The sequence below is a fragment of the Coffea eugenioides genome, chromosome 9, assembly GCF_003713205.1.
Source record: "Coffea eugenioides isolate CCC68of chromosome 9, Ceug_1.0, whole genome shotgun sequence".
NCBI lineage: Eukaryota > Viridiplantae > Streptophyta > Magnoliopsida > Gentianales > Rubiaceae > Coffea > Coffea eugenioides.
Genome location: NC_040043.1, coordinates 23,310,607 through 23,330,606, shown reverse-complemented (window position 1 = coordinate 23,330,606; position 20,000 = coordinate 23,310,607). Strand labels below are relative to the sequence as shown.

Below are 20,000 nucleotides of genomic sequence, written 5' to 3'. Positions count from 1 at the left end.
AGAAAAAGACTCTATCTATTACTTTGAGAAGAGAATCGTTGGGTTGACCGACGGACTACGTGGGAAATACGAGATCTAGGCAAGCCGCTACATGTTCTCCCCCTGCCCTTGAACGATAGAAGAACTACTTATCTTCTCTTAGGCAGGGGTCGATCGGTTCGCATATATGGTCAATCAATAGGTCCGCGGATCTATTCTTCTATACGATAAATCGCCATCTCGTAGCACCACCACGACACCGATTCTCCGGCAAACCCCCCAATTTCCCGACAGTTAGGTAGCCGATAGTAGTAGAAGCTCTAAGGCCGCTATTCCTGACATAGTAAGGCCTTTACCGATCTGTTCTAGTCATCCGTTCTCCAAACGTTGTCTACCTAGTGAACATGATGCCTCTTCGAAGAATTCCATTTTTCTTTTCTTTTTGATTCGAATTAGGACTTCTGTTTTCCTCCGGTATGCTGCTCCATCATCTTCTATCCTGCGTCTAAGTAGTTGAAGGGGGCAAGTTGCATAATCGTTTAGGCTTTGTGATTATACTTCGCTTGCTTGCACGACCGCCACCCCCCTCCTCTTTGCTTGAAAAAGAAATATTACTTCGCTATATTTCTCTGAGCTCCTAGGCAACTGATCCTACTCCCTAAGAAGAGTCATTAAGAGAGAGGGCGTTAAGCAAGAGCTAAGACAAAACGTACCAATTGGTGGCGGAGAACTAGACTATTCGCCCGGGACGTTGAAAGATTTGTCAGAAGGTTTCGTCTTTGTCAGGAAGAAAAAGGGGGCAAGAGGAGTGTATCCGTACCTGTACCGAAGAGACCTTGGGAAGGCATCTCTATCTCTTTAGTCTTTTTTCTATCTAATAAGACCTATTCTATTCGGATCATGACAGCTGATGGTAGTGATTGCCCTTCATAGCAGGCTGGAATTGGAAGAGGATCACGAATAATGCAATAGCCGGGTCTTTTTTGATGCCAAACCTGCCGTAGTCGGTATCGCAGCAGGAAATAAGACGTCGCATAGTTCCGGTGACTCTTTCTGAAACCGGGGAGGCCCTTGCAGTCGGCATTAGCGCTGTGGAAAGGACGGAAGAACGGATTGCGATTGCCATAAGTAAAGGAACTGATTGCAGGGAAGGAAGTCAGTTTCATTTTCTTTATCTTATAATAAGATCAGTAGCTGCACATTCAGAAGCGAAACTGGTCGAGTGAAGTAGGAGCCTAGCTTTACAAAAGCAATAGCCTGATTAGTCAACTGGAAAGCGAGTGAGTGACCTAAGTTGAGTAGGAATTCGGAATAACAATAAAATAAGTAAGGCTGGTGTAGAAGCTCTTGTGCTAGAATCAGCTCTTGGGAGAGCAATTCAATCAGCCGTTGATGCAAAATAAGCTGTTCCACTATAAGCTTTTACTGCTCGAGTACTCGTAGCCGTTGCTTGAAAGCTAACTTCATGCCCGGTCTTATAGGCTGCTAGCTAGGGCATGGGGAGCACTAAGGCTAAGGGGAAGGAACTGATTTAGTTAGCAAGACTAGCTGCTGTTTCATCACTAAGCGGTGCTGGAGAGAGAACTGGGGGCTTTTCCCACTCCGCGATAACTATGGAATTTCATAATAGAAAAAAGAAAGGATTTGATTTTAGGAAAGGTATGCCAGTTGCTGAAGCAGTACAGAGATTGCTTTGCATGGGACTATCATGAGATGACTGGTTTAGATAGGGAAGATTACACGTCAAACACAAAAAGGTAGCCTTAGAGTTTGAGACAGAAATCCCAAAAAATGGAAATTTTTTATCATGATGGTCCGTCTCTGGCACGGCAAGAACCGTAGGAGGAGAGTCACTGGAGAGATGGTGGCTTAGTATAGTGATGGGCAATCAGGGACTCAATTCCCCGGTACGAGCTCTATCCATCTAAATCCGAATAGCTCAGCAGAGTAAGGTTTCCCCGTGGATCCTCTCTCGGTTAGGGCTTCCCCCCTACTCCTTCACTCGTTCTCTTTACCGCGAATTCCTTTTTGGAAGGTTCTAATTTCATAAATGAACATACTCCTTGTTTCCTTTTGAAACTGAGAAGTGGTGATTGGAGTACCAAAACAGGAAGCTTTTTCTAATTGAATGCATGGGTTCTCCGGTGGAATGTTGTTAGTGGTCAGTTAGTGCTAAGGGGTTCCGGGCGGCAGAGGCAGACCGCCACATACACAAAAATCAAAAAATCATAATTGAAGAAAGCTCACAAGAGATCAAAGCGGCAGAAGAGAAAGGAACGTGTGATTCCCCATTAAGAGGTTTCCAAATACAGATGGGGGGAGTACGAGAGAAGAATGGTCGGGTGAGCACTAACTGAACACTGACCGAATTGGAGTAGGTAGGAGGCTTGCCGATTACAATAGCATGTAAGCGGTATGTCCGGCTAACTTACGACCCAAGCTGAGTAGGAAAGAAAGCTCTTAATAGAATAGCTCTCCTAAGTGCTCTCTTTCGAAACTCGTGCAATAAAACTTTCCGAAAGGCACTTTCATTCAATTTCTTTGATAGATATAGCGACAAGTTAGAGCTGAGAGGGCGCACCCATTCTCGAAATCCACTTTAATTAAAGCCTTTTCGAAGGCGAAATTTTCTCTTTTTTCAAGGTTTCGCTTCTATTTTCATAGAGTAAGTGTAGTATTCACTCTCTAGTAAAGGCACTCATTAGCTGGCAAAAGCGCTCTTCTTCTATTATTTCATTTTTAGTGCAAGTGTCGACTACACGAGCATTCCCTTACTCGGCAGAGCTTTCTCAAGAAAAAGGAAATAACAACGAGGGAAAATCTTTGATCTTCCATAGGCGCTTTTCGGACTACACGCCAGTCTTTTTCACCAAGAGCTTGTTCCGAAATGGGGCGCATGGGGGAAGTACTTTGGAATGATTTGATTGGGACGCTAGTGAGTTAATGAGCACTGTTTGCATGGTTCCATCAACCCTTTTCTTGCGTGTTCTGAATCGACTTCCTTATCTATAAAGAAGAGATGCCCCGTAGAAGACTCCAGGCCACCGAAGCTAACAAAAGGCTAAGGAGACCCATTTAGTTCTTTGTTCTTATGCCGACTAAAGTAACTTCAGGGGTTAGCTCTTCAAATGTTAAAAGAATAAGGGCAGCTAATTCATCCGCATCTGTTGGAGGAAGGAAGCCGAGAAGTAGAGGAGGGGTTTTTTCTTTCTTTTTCCCCTAAATAGCTCAGGTTCAACGCTTTTAAGCTGAAGTCTTGGCCAGTCCGTTCCCGGGTAATAGTAAGAACGAAGAGTTAGAACTATAAGATGAGGCTTCTAGTAGAGTAAGCGCGGACGGCACTCTTCCTTCTTTAATTTGTCAATAGTTTGAATCTGTAAAATAGTATGCGCAGACGAGCCGGCACCGGTCTTTATGGGCTTTTGCCTACCCCAGCTCATCCCTAACTATGGCTAGAGCTTAGGCTAGCTATTAGCCTAAGGTTACCGGCTACTCTATCCCCACCTGACCTCTCTGTCCACAGACGCTTTCCCTTCGCCCCTTGAATCTTTCTATTTCGGCTACAGAGCTAGGGATGGTAGATGCCAGTTTGCTTAAGACTTTGGAGTTCGAAGTGGAATGGATCTAATGAACTATTCCTCGCATCTCCTCCTTTAAAAAGGAAATTACCCACTAATCCTCATCGCAGTCCTGAGCCTTCTTTTATTACTTATTATAGTAATCCCGATCTGGGAAGAAAAGCTATTCTTCTTAGCAGTTGAAGAAGTGAATGGAATCACCCCGGGGTCCGAGAATACTAAGCAGACCTGAACTCCTCCCTTATAGTAGCTATTATGACAACAGATGCGGATTATGTAGCAAATGCCACATCTGAAGAAAGAAAAACTATATTTCTTCTTTCGATAGGAAGATCGAAGCCGAACGAACTTGACCACGTACTCGATCCAAAGCTCTAGGCATCACAAGAACGATACTACCGTCCCCAATCAAGTGGTCTTGGACAAGCTATCCAAGTGCGAAGACTTTTTGAATATATACTCTAATGAGGACCTCGTTAATAGGCTTTTTCGTTCTTACGGTACCTTGAGAAGTTCCTTTGACGATCTGAAGGTTCTTAAGCAGTTAAGGACTCCGTTGGGTGCCAAGTTTATAGACTATCTCCGTAAGCATAATTGGCCCGCGGAGTACACTCCTGAGGAACTCAAGGAAAAGTACGTCTTTTTGGACAGGGTTGCGTGCCCGCTCTGTTTTCAACGGCCAATCAAAACGAGACAGCTTTTCCTCTACGGTTGGCCTAGCACGCAGAAGACGCTTCTCTGGTGTTCTTCCGGCGGATGAAAATAAGAACCAACTAGCCAACCAGAAAAAAAGGCTTCCGTCCTCGGAACTAAAGCTGGTTCTATTCCGGACAAGAAAGCAAAGCCGGGGACCTAGGTGGGAGGAACTGACTTGACTGGTCAAATTCCGGTACTTAGTCATTCTACTGACAAAGAGAGGGGACCGCGGAGAGATCTATTGATGGAGTTCCGCTCACTGCTATTGGAGATACTGATTCCACATCCTCTGCTAAGTTCACATGTTCTTAAAGATGAAAATACAAAGATCTCGGGATATGAGACCCACCCTTTCTCGTTCCAGGCATTCCACTCTCCCTTGAATCTCTTAACAAAGGGCCACTTCGTTCACTTGTGCACTCAAAAGGCATAAGACAGCATATAAGATAGGCTGATCTTCAACCGCCGGAGGCTTTCTTCTAGAATGCGTTCTTTGGCACTCTAAGCCAATAAACATAGGATTCCATTCATTCCCTTCTGTGAATAGAATCCGTGCTAGTACTCGTGTATAGAAGTTTAAACTAAAGATGAAGAAAACTATTGTTTTTACGCTCCTCTCATGCAACCTTCGACCATGGCTTCCGCCGTCCCTACGTTGATTAGAAAGGCGAGTTGGGCGCAAGTTCGGAAAATCCTGATCCCTGGATCTGATTCTCACACCTCCCCATTAGATTGATGAATTGGAAGCGAAATGATGGAGAAGGAAGGGTGGAGAAAGATCTATAGAATCTACAACAACTGGGCGGGCCTTCCTCCGGGTCGAATAACAGAGGAGAAAGACGACCTGGTGTGAATTGGCTACTCAGATCATGGCCCGTTTACGTCAGCTGCTATTTTCACGGCTCGTCCCCCGCCTTATGGCATAGGAATCGTCGCAATCCGCTCCCGCCCTCTCCGGGACAAGAGGGATGTTCCGAATAGGCAACCAGGCCCCTTTTCCCTCCCTAAAAAAAAACTACAGAAACATTCTCGCCGAGTGACTCTGATCTGAAGGGTTCTTTTCAAAGCTATGGCATATCTTGGAAGAGGAGGCTATGGTCGATATGGTGCACATAGGAAAAAAAATGATGAGATGGTAAAGATTTTTCAACAGATGTCGAGGCAAATAGAGGTGTTGACGCAATTAGTAATGCCTCAGGCACAAGTCGGTGGAGTCCCAGCTACGGCGGAGAATCAACCGATCAATTCCATAGACATCAATCTCCATGGGACCACCAACAACCATCCGAAAAGAGGTCTTGCAAGGCTCGGATAAGAACCGGAGGGAGTTCTAGGGCCGAATATGAAAGGAGAAGGAAAGAAAACCATTGCTTTAACATGAATCATTCAAAGAAAGAGCTCTTGATGAGAAAGGTTCAATTCTTGGCCTGGGTTCTTGATCTATACTCAGGTTCACTTTGACTAGTTCATCAACAGTGGCTTGCTTTCTTGCCTTGTTATGAGTGCTCGCTCCCTTCACCGACCCACCCCCCTTGATTCTCCTTCCTAGCTTCTTTTACCGTTCTTTCTTTCTTCTCCTCCTAGGAGGAGAAGGCGGCTCCGCTGGGAAGTCTGTACGAGGTTTCTCGGTGAACTCTAAGGGACCTTGTAGCCGATAGGTCTCGCTGCATCATTCCGATCGACACTCGCAGATAGTCTTGAATGCTCGACTCATCAAGGACTCAGGTGGTGATGCCCGGCTTCGACAAGGCGCTCTGGCTTTGTATAGGAAGGATCCGAGAAAGATTCTATTACCTTGCTACGGTCCGCGGAGGGCTTAGCAGAGAGAATCTCTGTAGGAAGGGTACATTATCACAGACTGGGCGAAAGCCATGGGTTCGAACAATCTCAACTCCGTCCTGAATGGGGGAGCCAGCCCTAAAGTGAAAGTCAGGGCTTTGTTTTCAGGGCGATTTAGAACGCAAGTCAATGTCAATGCGGGGTTCAGCCATATGAAAAAAGAAGAATTTCTTTAAGTCCGGGAAAGCCTTTGAAGAATGTCAGCTTGGATCCATCAACTGTGATTGACTTTCCCTGTCCCTTGGGGGCTGGAAGAATGTTTTCACTTGAGAATGAATTTCACAGATTGAAAATCTTTCGCTGATGAATTTCCCTCTCCAAGACCAAGATGTGATGGTAGCGAGGGCCCTCTGAGATAGAATCTCGTTCTAGAAGGTTTTCCGCATCTGATCTATCTCCCGAAGATGAAGGCAGAGGGGCTCAGCGAGAAGAGGATTGTACCATGAGAGAAGCAAGGTTGGTAAATTCCTCTTTCCTTTGTGAAGCTCCATGAAATGGAAGTCACTGATCATTGTCCTGAATTCCAAGGTTGAGACTCGAGGGGGTCTCAGACCTCCCAATTTATCTTCACTGCTGCTAACTGCATTAGAATCACCAGCGACTATCCATGGTTCATAAAAATTGGATGCCATCCTCTCCAATTCCCTCCTCCAAAGTCGCCTCTTTCTTCTTTTTTTTGCTGCGGATCTCACACTTCTCAGTCTAGCTCCTCCAATCCACTTTTCTTGCCTCGTCGCGGCGGCTAGCTTCTCAAGTGGCTTTCTTGGTAAGCCCGCATCGGTACCCTATCTATCAATAAGAGGCCGGGGAAGGAGGAAAGCTTTAGCTTGAAGGGGGAATTGCCGTTTCACAGCCGCTCCTCTACAACTACCTTTCGCCTAACATGATCACGAATTCAGACAGAGAATTGCGTAGATAGGAGGAGGAAACGAACCAACCCACTTGTCCTGATCGGAATGATTGAAGAAAGAGAATGGTGGCCCCTTTCGCCCAGGGGACATCGTCGGGTCGGGGACAGGTGGTTACGCGCGCCCTCCTTTCATTTAAGGGGTGCCTTAGATATGGCCAGATAGATCTTGATATCGATAGATAGAAAGAGATATTGAGAAATGGATATTGATCTGGTTTCAAAATCTATGAACACCCTAAATATCCATTTGAAAAAAGAAATGAATAGATAGGGCGGAGCCGGCTGAAGGAAGGTCGTCAAGGACCCCCCTCCCCCTACCCCTATTCTCTTAGTTTAGTCATAAAGGTTCTGAAAGAATCTGGCTTCGACCGCAAGAAAGCCTGCTTGGAACGAATGTGAGAGGTATGAAAGCGCTCGACTGAAAGGCAAGCCTTCAAGGTCGAACGAAGTGAGAGGCAAGAAAAAGCATTTTGACAACCAACCTAATAGAAAGAGGAAAGATGCGCTCAAGCATGCGAAGACTTCGAGCTTCCCAACTCTTATAGATATAGAAAGGTTTGTCGAAAGGGGCTTCAATGTAGTTTAAGGGCGCGCAGGCCGGGCTAGCGCGCAATGGCTTTCTCTGAGAGGGGCGAAGCTTCTTCAAGCGGAGCTTGCTGCTCACTTGCTGTCTACTAAACGAGCCTTCACTGCCCCCCTATCTTTAATGAATCTTAAGTAAAGTGAAGTCAAATCAATGAAGTGAACAGCCCAACCTCTTTGTTTGAAGCTTTGCCAGGCATATTCATATGTTGAAGCTTTGTTTCCCCTAATTCCGAAACACAAGAATCAATAGACTTATTTATATAGTATAGGAAAAAGCTTCTCTTTGATAGCGGTCATAGGGGAGTTCAGAAAGATCTGATCGTAGATAGAGACTGAAACCTGTGCGGGGGTAGGGGCGGATGTAGCCAAGTGGATCAAGGCAGTGGATTGTGAATCCACCACGCGCGGGTTCAATCCCCGTCGTTCGCCCATTTGTTTTGTTACGGAGACACAAGACAACCAACCCTAGAAAGATTTGCTTCTGCAAGTAAGATCGAGGGACGGAGAAGCTCGACTGAAAGGAGAGGAAGGCGACTAGTCGCTTCTGGGTCTTCTTCGGGATCCTCTAATGTGACACGTTCCCCTCTAGTTCTATTCTAAACAGGATCAGTCGCCAAAGCCTCTACTATTATATATACGTATTGGTAAGCCAGGGGTCTCACTCTTTCCTTTACCGAAGTCTGGAGCAGCTCAGACCCTCGATGGCTAACTCAGATAAAAAAAAGAAGGCCGATAAGAACTCGGGCATGGCAGCACGAGGCTCCTGTATAAGGGTTTAGCTCTTTAGGCTTTAGGGCAGGCTCGAAAGCACCGATAAAGGAAAGAAAGAAGGCCGCATTAGCTAGACCGAGAAGCGAGGGGGTTTAGGATCGAGACCCGCGATTGTTGGTTCACTGCAACCACCAAAGCCTTCTTTAACGGAAGGAGCCTAAAGGATCAGTCCCGAAAAGAGTCTCCTTGCCCACAAAGAACTGAGAGAAACTACGGATTACTGATTAGTGGAATGGCATCAGTCCTAGTCCGATACCAGGGAAGTTGGAACTAGGAAATAGAGTGAAGAACTTGAGTGGAAGCATAGAGAAAAGATTTGCAAGTTCTCAATTTCACGTAGAAAATCGTACCAAGTGTTTTTTTCCATTGTGTGTGTTCCATCTTATTTGTTTGTAGAAGTCAAACCTGGGCCTGTCGACATTTATCCTTAGCTAACGGAAAATCGACTAGAACGCGTTTAAAGGCCGGCACGCTGGTCTCATTGAAGCTAGTAAATGCGTCAGCTGACTATAAGGGTCTTAGCGTCTAAATGAGTCTTAGGTGAGTAAGTCAAAGTCAGAGTTGATGATTGATGACTTGCCCTCTTCCTTATCCTTAGCAGTAAGGAATTGGATATAGAGCAGCTTGACTTGGCTAGAGGGGAAAGTCGGAGTTCAGACCCGGATAGAAAGCCCTGTAGTTCAGTGAGCCTTGGGCAAGAAGAAAAACAATGCACCGGGCTGATTCAAGGACTGACGTCTCAATAGAAGGGAGGGGCAAGGTTGCTAGGGAGCCTCTGGCTTCGTATAGTGGTGTTGATAGAAAGCGGGCCCCTAGTTTGACCTCTTAGCGGATAGGGCACTTTCTCTGCCTGATGTGGTTTTTGTCCCATCTCCGAACCTCTCTCGGCCTATAGCAAGCGCTATGCCCCTTTCACTTCATTGTTCAAGCAAAAGCCTACTGTTCTTTCAAGTTCTGCCTTCATAGAAAAAGTCCTTCCGGGTGAGCCTTCGCTTTTTGGATCTCTGCCCTCCTCCCGTTTTTGGTTCCCATTGGGTTTACCTTGTTTACAGCCATGGCAGCAAGAAAAAAAAGGCGATCTTGTGCCGGTGATCTCTTTCCTACCGCCCCATCGTGTCCCAGATCACATTCCGTGAATCGAAAGGGGTCATCCATCCTCTCGTAGATCGGTGCGACGAAGCGTCTAAGCGATCAATCAAGTGCCGCCACTCCTTAAGGTTACCTGTTGTATCATACACTGATTGCATTGTTTCTCACGCTTCATACCCCCATTTCTTCCCCACGGAGCGGTAAGGTAAAGGGCCAGGGGTAGGAGCATTCTGCCGGCAATCTTTTTGGCTTGACCAATCAGTCTTATGTCCTCCGAGTCGTACGGCGTTTTAACCGACTTGCGCAATTCATGCCTTTCTGTTTTTATGACCTCTTTCTTTCCATTTCAAATTTCTGGACTTTTTCTCAAGATGAGGTGATCGTAACACAGTATAGTTGACTCGTGATTCAGGCAATCCAATCTTCCGTGTGTAAGGCGGGGTGATCAAAAGATCGAATCACTATGCGTATCTTGGTGGTCTTTCTTTTTGGCTGACTCCTCTTCCTGTTTATTGATCAGAAGCATCCAGCAGCGCCGGTTTCTCATTCGATTCTAAGGGTTTCTTCTTCTCGCTGTCGAGAAGAAAAAGAAACCCCTCTGTCTTAGATGTCTTAGAGAGGAAAAACCTTTAACCCTCTCTTCCAGGTCGACCCATGCCGTTTGTTCGACGCCATCTAATATAGGCTAAGCCTAAACCGCGTGGAATCAAGATAATGACATCCCTTTGACAAGCATTTTGGAGAAAGGGGAGAAGGGATGAGTGAGGTCTTGTCAGAGCCTTTTCCTATTCCAATAGGAAAGAAAGCCCACGGAGCGGTGCAGCGGCAAGGAAAGTCATTGATAGAAAGATTGCTACTAACGTTTCGCTAATGATAGTTTTGGTAGTTGGCTTATGTTCCTGTGCTTTCAATAGTTCCGATTCTCTCCAGGGAGAAAGAGAAAGAACTGGGTCAGGCTGAACTCTTCTGGTAGGTTTCATGCCTCAGTCTCTTTTTCCTCGGCTTTGAGCCCTTCGCTAAGCATTATCCGTGAAATGAGTCATTGAACTAACTTCACTCCAAAAGCTGAGATCTCTCAATCCTCATAGCTTTTAGATCGAGACTATCTTAAGAGAAAAGGTAGTCCTTTGTCACGAGTGGGATTTGAACCCGGTCAAAAGAAAGATCGTGCGCTTATTCGGATCGTGATGGTTACCCGGTTCACCACGACATGGGCGTCCGGGCGGTTTTGTCCTTCTTTTCACCCCAGTCCATGAAGGCCTCCTCCGCTCCCCCATTCAGGTCTCTCAATCCACTTGGCTACATTCGATCCGCTTAAGAGAGCAAAAGGCCATGAATACAGGCTAGCTAAAAGCTAGAATGTGAACTACCTAATCTTGCAATCTACCTTCTCACTTCATAGTGCGAACGTGCAGCTAAGGGTGAATAAAAAAGAGTAAACTAAACTGAAGCACAGGTTAAGGTACTTAAGATTGACTAGTTGGATATCTGTAAGACTTTCTTTCTCTCCTAGATCTTAGTTATGTTAATAATTTATCTTAGATAAGATTATTATTCTCTCTCCTTCACTTTCCTATTGGGCATCGCTTCGCACCTTTTTTTTCTAAAAAAGCTCCATACTTTGGACAGAGCCCTTTCTTCAATTTAAAAGGGAATTCCCTCAAAGGAAAGCGGTAATATCTTTTTTCTATAGGAAAGCCCAACTAAAATCTATCTAATCTGAGCGGAGGAAGATTAGGATGAGAAGAAAGGATTGAAAGATAGTAGGCTCTTTATCGATGAATAAGGCAGGAGACAAATAATCTTATATGAAAAGGAAGACCGGCTTGTAATTTGAGGGTGTAAGAGCCGATCGATATGGTCCAAAGCTAGCGGAGGATGCTAAGAAAGAATAGAATCGGATTGGAACTTCCCAGTGAAGAGATTCGGAAAGGCAAGGCCTTTAGTTAGATTGGGAGCCTCTGGCTTCGTATAGTCGAGTCAAGGGGTCTATCAAAAGCTTAAAAAAGGGCTATCGCACCTTCACCCTTCACCCCATTGCCTGCTTGGCCAAGAAGTGTTAAACGGAACTTTCTTCAAAAATGTCTCTAAGGGTGGATAAATGGGACTACTGCTCTGCTGCTTTGACCTTTTTTCAACTACTGTGACGAAAGAAAGCAAAGAAACTCAGCTTCTTGCAGGTCCCAATAAGCGGGTAACTCAAGTCTACTCGTCAAGTAAAGCCTCACTTTTTCAGCGAAGACCAGAACCGATTCAATCAATGCGACTTCGTCCCACCAGGAAGGAATATTCTGAGGCGGGCAAGGAAGGTAAGCAAAGCTTGCGTCAGTGGAGAAAGAGAATCTTCTAATTCAGAAAATGCCCCTTTAGCCCACTCTCTTTTTACATAGCCAACTAGTTGTGGCCCTCGACGTCTTGACCCATCCATAGTCTGCTAATCTAATCCCAACGTCTTTGATCCTTACAAGCTTGGATAGGACTATATCTCTGTCTTTTGTTTGTTACACAACACTGAATTTTCTCTTCTTTCTATTCGTATTTCTTACTTATTTATTTAGGGTCTGGCCTTTTTCAACCTCTTCTTCAGGTGGAGTATATGAATACGAGCCTTGTTCAACTGTGCCCACGGACCCGTAAGCCCTCGAGGCAAGGCAAAAAGGAAGAGATAGAATACGACGGTTTTTCGGGCGTATAGATAATGACACGATCGTCTAGCCTTGGCTTGGTCCTCTCATCATCTGATTCCCGAAGGGCGGAACTGAAGAACGCACTGTTTGGGACTGGGCACGACCCCTCTTCTTTCTTTAGACTATCCTTTTTTGTTATATGGATATGGATTGAGTCTTTTTTTGCGCTTGTTAACTTTCTTCGTTTTGAATCAAGTGATGGAGTCTTTCGGAATAGAAATAGAATAGGCTCTTCCCCTTTCCTTTGAGATAGGAATGTTCTCTAGAAGCCTTAGGCCGATTAGTTAGACTGATCTTTTTGATATAGCTTTTTTGGTCTTGTTTAGCGATTGCGCATTGCCGTGCTGTCTTCAACAAAGATCTCTGCTCTTTTCCTTGATGCGGAGAAGATAGAGTTAGAGTTCACCCCTCCCCCCCTGGCCAGTTAAGAGAGTTCGAGGCATAGCCCAGGTGCTTTTAGCGATGCCGGAATAACTAACTACCCCTCCTCCCAATGGGCATAGGGGTTACGTCATGTACGAAACTTTCTTTATAGTATACCATTTCTGGCTCGTCTGCGCATACTATTGATTTACAGATTCAAACTATTGACAAATTAAAGAAGGAAGAGTGCCGTCCGCGCTTACTCTACTAGAAGCCTCATCTTATAGTTCTAACTCTTCGTTCTTACTATTACCCGGGAACGGACTGGCCAAGACTTCAGCTTAAAAGCTGCTTTGAACCTGAGCTATTTAGGGGAAATAGAAAGAAAAAGCCCCTCCTCCACTTCTCGGCTTCCTTCCTCGCCTACTCTTTGCCGCTGGGCGTAACGTAGAAGTTTTGCTTCAATTAGAATATCTGAGGCTTAGCGGGGCAAATCGAACATTTGAATAAGGGTTGCCGAGCCAATAATTACATCAGTTTTTGGAAAAAAGACTGAGAACATCTACTCCGGTGAATCAAGTGAAGACTTGAAGATCTAATCCGAAATAGCATCTTTAAAGATAAGAAATCGATGTTCAGACTCCTATAAGGGCACCGCTCCAGCTGTATAAGGCTTAGCGATTAGAGAAGCGAAGCAGGCTTACTGAGAGAAAGATAGAAATCGAAAGGCAAAGAGATAGGCAAGCGAGAAAGCGCATAGCAGCACATAAAAACAAAGACCTTCACGCGACGACCACGCCCGACGGGCGATGGGTGGGTGGTGTTTGCAAGGTCCCAGGCTATGACACCGATCAAGCTTAAGATTTGTGCTGGAGGGCGGAGGCTGTAGTTCCAACTCCAACGTATGAAGAAAGATCCGAAGATACAGATGCAGACGCCTAACCAACAGATTCTGTTTCCCCCGAACTAACGGATTCAGTTTTTCCAAATCTTAATACTTAAAAATGAGTAGAAAGAAGAAAGCCCCGTGCTTTGTCACAGGGCCGATAAGGAAGAACAATACGAGAGAACAATCCCCTTACAAAAGAAGCGCTAGCGTATAGCGCGCTGCGAGGATTTCAAAGGAAAGGTAACCGTACCCGTATCGTCTCCTACTAAGGACCTAGCCTAGCCACCGTCTTCCTTCTGTTATCTTCCCTTTCGACGTAGCTTTCGAAGCAGGACGAGAAGGGGCTTGTTCGGGAAACTGCAGCAGTGATCGATCATGGGTAAAAATCGGGAAAAGTAAACAAATAAAAAAACATATGATGATCGAATGCTTTTCTTGAGCCGAATGTGGGATTGATCCCTTCTATTCGCTCGGCCATTTAACAAAGAAAGACGGACTCTCCTGCTTGAACTGATAGCTATTGCGAATCAAGCTTGAGAACGAGGAATTTCGATAGGGACAGGTTGGTTGGTAGTACGACTTGGGGCTATGGGTCGGGCGAAGAGGAGATCCTTCTTTGGACTCTTTTGAGATAGCCAGATATCAGAGGCAAAATCATTACTTTTGCTGTAAGAGATCCTAGTCCTTTCTGTTGATAAGGTAAAGCTGTCGCGTGGGCTATTTAGTTTGTATGAGTGTGGTTCGCTTTAACGGCCCTTCAAGGCATTACGGTGGTGCTTCTCTCGAAAGAAGCAGGTTGTCCGGAACAGAGCAGCCATGTGCAACGAAAGCGCTGTGTTAAGATATTTTGCTAAAAGTCAAGACCTTGGTTCAGCAGTTTCGGGTAAGCGAAGATAGTTAGCACTACCTTATTCGCTTCATCAGAGAGAGGAAAAGGTAACCGGTGTGGGACTTTGGGGAATAGAAAGAGCTATTGGTAAGACAGATATGAGATAGATGCCCACAATAGGTCCAATAGTAGAAGAGATGGCATTGAATCCAAGTGTTTACTCTTTCGAACTCTTAACCTTTAAGGAATCCCCTGTGAACGAATCTGCTGCATCGAATGCCTTCAAAGAAGGGACATCCTTTCATTCTTCTCTTCTTCAGGTGCTAGTTATAATAAATCTTCTTCCAAAGAGTCGTTAGTTCCCATTGCCTATTATTCTTGAATTTTCATTTTTATAGTCTAACAATGTTCATATACCTATCTCAGTGTCAAAACCATTGCAGGGTTCGACGAGCTAGTAAGTACTAGTAAGTAATAATAAATACCAGTCTTAAGAAGACTGCCTGCATCTCCGCCACAGCCTTCTCGTCCTGAGGTCAAATCTAACTCATCTGAAGTTCTTCCTTTATCCCAAGAAGCATCTGATGATCTTCAAATTTCTATCCGTAAAGGTAAACGTTCCTGCACTCAACATCCCATTCAACATGTTGTCTCCTTCTCCCATCTATCTCCCAGTTATCGTTTAGCTCTATGTCTTATGCTGTGCAGCCTCATTCTCACATTCCGCCATTGCACGCTTCTAACAAGAGGAGAGGAGAAAGACGAGAATAGACCTAAAGGTCGGAACCGGCTTTTTTGGTTTTCTTTCTTTGGCTAAGGTTGCCTTGACCAGATGGTGCCAAACCCTTTAGAATGAACCGTATGCAGTGGAGGCTCCGGTTGGACGTCCTTCGACGTCGGCGTATTAGCGGGGGCGTTTTGGAGGTTTGGCTGGGTGACCTCTTTAAGAGCCGTCGGAGCTTAGCTTAATCCAGCTGGGGACCACTGGAGTTTCATTTCTGGTCTTCCAGACTTGCTTTCATCAACGATCTTAGTGTTGGGGCGAAGGAGAATGCTAAGACATATTATCGAGAAGAAGAGCTCTAGCTGCTCGTCAGTCTTTCTTTTGTTCCTAAATGTGGGTGCTAACCAGATTCCCCATGATATATGCGGCGGCAATGCAATCTAAACTTCAAGCGAGCAGAGGAAACTAGATGTTGAGGTGCGAAAGCAAGCGGGCAACAAGTGGGCTAACGCTTTATTTGCTCCTTAGGCTTTCCTGTTCGAGCAGGCATAGGAAGAGTTAAGCCAGCATAGAGCAAAGCTCAACCAATGGGCTATTTGCTATAGTTCAAAGCCCCGTTCATAGAAGGTCTGGAGACATTAGAAGGTTGTTTACTTACTTTTGTACTAGCGTGAGCGTACTTGTGTGTTAAAGGGCTACTGTATTGGGGCTGCTAAGTAGAAGTAGAAGCTATAGGCGAAGGCTTTCGCGCCTTGCTTGTTAAAGGTGCTTGCCCGCGGCTATTCGTAGATCTGGAGTTCTGCCCTATAGCCGATTGTGCTACTTTCAATCGTTAGTATCGGGTATTAGGTGAGAGGGCGCCTATCTCATAGCTGTTACTGTGCTTTCTGGATACCTTTCCATGCTTTAACAGGCCAGCTACGCACCTTGCTCTTATAACTCTTGCCAAGCGAAAGGTATGAAATCGATCGACTACCTAGGCCCTAAAGATAGACATTGAAAAGATTTTAGCTTTAGCAAGTACTACTGCGATCTTTGCCTTAGCCTAGCAGTAGGAGCTGCAGTTAGCTTGAAAGGTAGTTGAGCGGTACTGCCATCAACATGGACAAGGACTGCTGAACATGGATCCCATCGATACACGATGCTGCCTTCCTTTCTTTCTTTATCACCCTCATTCCCCAGACTTCTTACTTATAGGCGAGAAAAGAGGGGCTACATCAACAACTACGGTATAAGGTTTTTGTGGCAAAATACTCTATTATCAACACATCCTATTACGGGGCAATTACCACAGTTAGGAGATGTCCTCTTCTCTTAATAGAAAGAGCATCTTAATAAGTGAAGTGGTAGCAGACGGTCTTTCAGCAACAGAAACAGATTTGGTAGCATAAGTTATCCCTCTAGCGAAGCGCTTTCATCCTTCTTTTACTTACCAACCTTGGGTGATTCCGTTCATCATACGGATTCCTTTTTAGAGCATATGGTATTCTACCAAACTACTTCTGTTACGCAGACCCTTTGAAATGCTAACGCACAAGAAGAAATCTATATTAGAATAATACCAGCGTCTCTTCTCTGCGAGCTATCAGAAGAATTTTATTCATCTTCTTCAACCGGCTGTACATGCACAACAGAGGACGGCATCAAGCAGATAGCTGTGGACTATTTTAAACAGATTTATGAGACTAATGGCAGTGTGGTGGATTCTCTAGACCTCCTCCCATGGTCAGTGAAGGTATTCCCGCCCAAGTGGGTATACCTATCCAAAAAAAGAAATGCACATCCCGAAGCGAAAGAGATTGAAAAAGAAAAGGATGCAATGATGAATACACAGGAGGATCAGACGAAGAATCGCGATCTATGGCAATTTGAGTTTCAACAGAAGGTCAGTTCAAGTCATCTCATTGATGCTCATCACCTGTCACAACTCTCGATAAATCGCTTTCTTTGAGGGTCTATGACTCAAATCTCTACTTTCATTCAACTTTAGAGAAGTCAAGTCCTTATGCGCTAGGGCGCTCATCCGTTACTTCAAGTGCTTTCCCTTGAGCTAATCCTCTTGCAGGAGCTCGGACAGTTCGAGCGTTAGAAGTAGCAGAGTCAAGGTAGCATTCCCTGTTAGCAGTACTCTAGTATTTAGTCAAAGAATTGACTAAGGCCTAGAATAATTCTCTAAAAAAGAGCCTTTTTTTTCATATGTATGTAAGTATGCAAGACCGCTCCTGTAGTTCAAGGCAGGTAAGGGCTAGCGCATAGGGGCGGGCTGTCTGCTCATGAGGGAAACCCGGCTACCATCCTTGCTATGGCTCTTCCACGGGTAATCTTGATGCTTTAAAAGAGGACTTGAAGGACGGGAGGGACTAGGAGACCTACTGCTCGTACAAAAACTATGGCAGCCAACATCGCTTATTCCCCATCAACAGTAAAGGAAGAAAGAAAAGCAAAGAAGTCACCTTTACGGTAATGAAATAGAAGTTTCCTTTGTTCACGACTCCGCAGCTACAGATCAGCAAGCACCTACCTTGTTTGAGAAAGGGCCGCTCTGCGGAATCTCTTCCATCTCCATCTATCCCTCTATCTACGTCAATCCTAGGCGGGTCATACCTAGGCAGCAAGAATTCCTACTTCTTTAGTGGCGCTAAGTGAGACTAGGAAGGAAGGTAGTATTTTGGAGCAGAAGTTGGATTCTAAAGGCCGGTTGTGGGCGAGGACGGATTCGAACCCACGACACCAATATTCAAAAGCAGTGAAGCAACATAAAAATACGAGATGTCTAATCTAAGCTAAGAACTCATGTGTCGGTTGTTCGTCTTACACGGGCTGGTATCCCCGAACTGGCTCAAAAGGCTTGAAAGGGTCCCTTTTACCATAGACAAGCCTGAGATCTCCACAGGAGAGACCCTTACCTACCTCTTCGAAAAGAGCACACTCGCCTGGAACAAAACAAGCTGAAGCTGTGGCTTTTGCCTGCTGCTTTCGAGTTTGAAGGTCAAGACCGGATCCTTTCCTCAAGAGTAGGTAACTGATTCCTCAACATGGGGGATATAAAGGAATTCTGCCACTGCTGGTATTCGATCATAGGAATCCCAAATCTTTTATATTCGAGGGATGACTACCTCAGGCTGACGCGGGGGTGACAATAGGACTTCGTTTGAGTGCTGCTTGAGTGAAGAAAATGCCCCAGGCTATTATCTAGGAAAGTATACCATCATCAGTGACAAGATAAGGCAGAATGACACCATCCGACTTTGACTACCTCAGTTCTGTTCCCGTGCCTGGCGGGATATCATGGGATATCTGCCATGGTGAGTAGACAGGATTCATAGCTCTCTATTACCCACGTATACGCATCTGAGATTACAGAGACAAAAGGACTTGTCCGAGATCGTCTAAAGACTACAACTAAAACTGCAAGCTCGTCGGCACATTAGCTTATTAGCCTTTAGCCCTACCCCCTTTGACCTAGCTGCCCTCTTTCCTATCGGGATCGGGGGAGACTTTTTAACCAGTTTTCTCTTTGAGGAAAGCTATTTATGAATGGCTGGGAATTCTCACTCGAACTAGATGCCCAGGAAACCTTTTCTTAATTCTTAATATCACTTTATTTATGCTATTTAATAATAATCAATAGGATCACATATTAAAATGTCTCCCGCTGTGTTCAAAACAGCTATTTTTTTATAACACTCAAGTGGTGGATCACCCGGTTGAATAGAATGTACATCGCCATGCAGATTGTGTTCTTTCAAGAAGTCAACTATTTCCTTTTCGTTAAAGTGTGAAGAATGGTAATGCCTTGTTTTTGAAATAAAGACTTCGTTACAAAATCTAGTAAATGCTATACCAGGAAACCTCTTTTCAAACTCCCTGTCGAAAATCTCCATTAAGACAATATTGAATAATACCCTAGAGATTTCTCCCGCTGGTGGCAACCCTCCCTTGGCTATATCATCCCTATAATTTCCACTATCATCAATGATAGGGAGATTAAGAAATGAATAAATAAGTTTATAAACAGTACTATCCCCAACTAAACTCGATATTTTATTTAAAATAAGACTAATAGGAATTTTGGTTAATGAAGTACTTAAGTCAATGCGGTACAGCCTATCAACCTTTCTCATTTGCTTTATATCCTTATAAAAGGAATCAATTCCATCAGCCAATCGGTATCCGCCTTCAGGCAAGGAACCATAAGAAAGGCGCAATAACATTATTGATAATGCCATGAAGATCAATAAATCCTCTTGATCATAAGGCATTACTATTTTAATAGAATCTTTATCCTTGGGATCACTGCCAATCATGATATCGGGATAAAGCGGTAGCGTATCTGATAAAAAGGAAAGCACATCCAATTTATGAATATATTTAAAACGTAGTGGTCTTAGAACGTAATAGCCGTTAAATATTTTAAGTTGAATATGAGCTAACCGGTCGCGGGATACATCTAATATAAAATTCTCGCTCAAATCTCTATACACAAGGTCAATATCTGCGGATAGTTGCATAAGTGAACTTTCATAACTAGAGTAATATCTAATACCATATGAATTCATATAAAATGGATTTCTCATTCTCTTTTCCATCATCCTCTTATTGAACTAGTTGAAGTAGAAACGTTAGGAACAATACCAACAGCAAGAAAGAAAGCGAGCATCACCCCTAAACTAACAGCCTTAAGCACTGGTCCGCTTGCTTTCTGTTCATATAATGCATACAGCTCTGGTTGCTGGTTGGGCTGGTTCGATGGCTCTATATGAATTAGCAGTTTTTGATCCTTCCGATCCTGTTCTTGATCCAATGTGGAGACAGGGTATGTTTGTTATACCCTTTATGACTCGTTTAGGAATTACCAATTCATGGGGCGGTTGGAGTATCACAGGGGGAACTGTAACGAATGCGGGTATTTGGAGTTACGAAGGCGTAGCGGGGGCACATATTGTGTTTTCTGGTTTATGCTTTTTGGCAGCCATCTGGCATTGGGTATATTGGGATCTAGAAATATTTTGCGATGAACGTACAGGAAAACCTTCTTTGGATTTGCCTAAGATCTTTGGA

At 44.6% G+C, this 20,000-nt stretch overlaps 1 protein-coding gene across 1 annotated transcript in view; it reads left to right on the top strand.

Annotated features, from left to right (window-relative positions):
* LOC113783458 overlaps nt 1-1,573 on the top strand; it is a 2,656-nt gene extending 1,083 nt beyond the window's left edge. The window contains 1 exon segment of the mRNA XM_027329599.1: nt 1-1,573. This exon segment is cut by the window's left edge and continues 235 nt beyond it. The gene's annotated coding sequence lies outside the window, so the exon portion shown is untranslated.
* The last annotated feature ends 18,427 nt before the right edge of the window (nt 1,574-20,000 follow it).